General features: G+C 45.2%; 1 long non-coding RNA gene across 3 annotated transcripts; it reads left to right on the top strand.

Moving 5' to 3' along the window:
• Positions 1-954: 954 nt before the first annotated feature.
• Positions 955-2,471, top strand: LOC138565830 (uncharacterized). 3 transcript variants are annotated; one of them, XR_011301642.1, is made up of 4 exons: positions 955-1,104; positions 1,221-1,352; positions 1,452-1,591; positions 2,009-2,471. It is a non-coding gene; the product is annotated as an uncharacterized lncRNA (long non-coding RNA). The 3 variants fall into 3 exon arrangements; XR_011301641.1 differs by having other exon boundaries at positions 1,221-1,358; XR_011301640.1 differs by having other exon boundaries at positions 1,221-1,591.
• Positions 2,472-3,088: the final 617 nt, after the last annotated feature.

Below are 3,088 nucleotides of genomic sequence, written 5' to 3'. Positions count from 1 at the left end.
CACTACCTCACCTTTGGTCACACATGTTCTGTCTAATCATCACACCCCGGACGACATTCTCTGGTGGGTCCTGGAAAAATTTCAAACAGGCCAAAACATACAAAACAGACTCCTTGAACTAGAAAAGAGGCGGATTTATAGACTTGACTCTCTGGAAAATGGTCTGAATGAGCAGTCTCCCTTTTAGTGAGGTTCCAATTCCTTTTTCTATGATATTGAATCCCCTTTTCCATCACTGACCCACCTCATATGACTGATGGATCAGACTCATACACCCTGGGGTATGCCCACACCATCAGGACCTTTTTGCTCTCAGTGTGCATACATACACACATTCCCACAGTGCTCCCTTCAGACTCATCGCCCTTCTAACCATTTTTTCCAAGAGGGAACAAACCCCCCCACCCCCCCCGGCCCCCTTCCCCCTCTCCCCCTTCTTCCCCCCCGCCCCCTCTCAACATAACCTCTTTCCCCCTCCCCTCGTCTTCCCCACCCGCTCCTCCCCCGCCACGCACTCATTTTTGGCATGGGGTGAGGGATCGTGAGCACACACTATTCTACGCACACTTTCGCTTTGGTGTTTGTACACCTATGATTCCCACACATTCTCTGTCAAGACAGGAAACCCATTTACTTTTCGATTCCACACAGCCCCTCTGCATTTCATTTTTTCCTTTTGACTGACACGGTTTGCAGCTGTGCGTATCACTTACAGAGCTACACTAACCTGTTGAGGGAACTTTGTTTTGTTTTTCACAACGGAGGTAGACATCTTCCTCTCCACCTTTTTAGAAAGGCGACTTTCATTAGAAGAGCACGGCACAGTGCCTTTCCAGTCCCTCACATATTTTATTACAAAACCCTCCCCCTCCTCCAGAGACACCTCTCCAGATCACTTTCCCATTAGTTTGCCCTACTCCAATCAGGCACCCCGACGTGCACCCAGCCCACGTGCGTGACGTCGTCATCATGGTGACTGACCGATTCTCAGCCCCATTTCTTACCGGACTCTCGAGCGGCACCCCTCAGCACCCGGCCCTGCAGAGATTCGGGTAGCCTCACTCTCTCCCACATCATACGGAGTATGGTCCTGCGACATACCAGGCAAGTGGTGCCTCCATTTATGGCGTACGTGTTACAGCCTGCAACACTCACACACATAGGCTGCTGCACAAAGAGACTTATTAATTTCTCTTTCCTCCCTTTCCGTTTCGTTGCAGTTCTACAGAGCACACTGCGAACATGACACGGGGGGACGACCCAATTGCCCGTTCACCCCCACTCTTCACCCAGATGATGGGACAGTATATGTCCATTTCACTCCCAGCACCAGCTAACACTTTGCTGAGCGAGTACATGTATTTCAGTCTCCTTTCTTGTTCCTTTCATTGCCCTTGTACATAGTCGGTAACGGACATGACACATTAAATTTTTCCACATATTTTCTTTAGACGCTGCTAAATTGGATGCTGCTTTGCATGACGCTCTACCAGTGCGCCTTCTTTGTCTCCGCTCCCCCGCATGGGAACTTTGAATCCACCCCGTGTACCAGGAACTCCACGTGGACACGCGGTTTTCTCCACTGTTACAGGTCAGTGGGAACCACCACTAACCCCTCTCTCCCCATTCAGTTCTCCTTCCCTCACTCCCTCCCATTTCCCCCATGTTCTCTCTCTGATGGGGGCTGGTGGGCGCACACCCTATGACCTTGGACCCATGCCGATTTTGCAGAAGGGGACCCAAGACCATGATTTTTTATTTCCCCGGGGGTTTCATCTGTACTCATGTAGATTGTCCCCATACTTAGGATTCCAGACATGGTCTAGAGTTTCTTTTCAGACATGACCACTTTCATGGGTCTGCAACCATGCTTTTATGTTAATCTACATTCCAAATTTTGTATATGTCTAAATCGACACCACGAGAGATATATATTTTTCCTCTCTTGATTGTTGTTTTCTTTTTCAGCACCTCCTTACTTATTTCTTTTCTCCTTCTTACAATACAGGGTCCTGCTACCCACTGCCCTGATGAAGGCGGAGCATTTGCTTCTATTGTGAAGAGAAAAAATCTTATATGTCCATAACCGCCGAAACGCATTGCTGTCAAAGAGGGGATTGAAGGTCCCTTACAGACTATTTCATCTAAATTGGACTTCGGACTACTGACAGTCCACCCCCCGAAGGAAGACCACTTTGAGGTTCCTCATGGCTCTTCCCCCTTTGTGTTGGCAGACCCAATCCCAATTTAGAACAATTCCTACTTTGGGACTCTACCTTGACTTAATACAAGGACTTACTTTTCATTTATACAAAATTGTGTTTGTTTTTTTCTGCCTCTTACTTAGTTGTGAGGTAACAACCAAGTTAGAAATACCAATTTGATCTTAAGAAGAAACTTTTGCTCTTGATCTAATGGAAAAACTGAGCATGTAAATGGTATATATTTGCCTTCATGTTTAGACCTGTTTTCTACTTTTTCTTTCTCAAAAATATAATTTTTTTTAAACATTTTTTTTGTTTATTTCTGTTTTGAGGTATTTTATAATTATCACTATTTATTCCTAAGAATGTGCAATTGTTTATTGATTTAATACGCCCCCCCATATAGGGGCTCATAGTGTGCAAATTCTTTGTTCTTTTCCACAATATATGTATATACCTTTTTGTAATTACAACATTATAAATGTGAATCACTGATCTTTTGTGTCCTCGATGATGGTATTCTTAATAATATCATTTTTTTTCTGTTTTGAAAACTTTGGGGTTCACAAGGTGTCCTTATGTTATATATCACTGGATGTAGAAGTAATAACCTATGTGGTTGAATAGGATTGGATCAGGCATTCGCTTCAAAATAATTCAAACCCAACAGGGCAAATCCTGGACGCACCAGTACCTCTTTTGTGTTAACATTAGATATTCTCGCCCCAAACTGCTGCGTCCCCCAAGGGGCAGACCATTGCCACGGATTAGTGGCTCTTTTTGTTGACATATATGCAGCACTGAAGGGGTGCTGCTGTGCAGGATCAAAGGGGAGAAAGCCCCTACAGTCTCCTGTACTGAGGTGGATTCCAAGCTTCTTGAGT

This window comes from Ambystoma mexicanum, chromosome 2p, assembly GCF_040938575.1.
Source record: "Ambystoma mexicanum isolate Mex_15411 chromosome 2p, UKY_AmexF1_1, whole genome shotgun sequence".
Classification (NCBI taxonomy): Eukaryota; Metazoa; Chordata; class Amphibia; order Caudata; family Ambystomatidae; genus Ambystoma; species Ambystoma mexicanum.
This window is presented reverse-complemented; position numbering and strand designations above follow the sequence as displayed.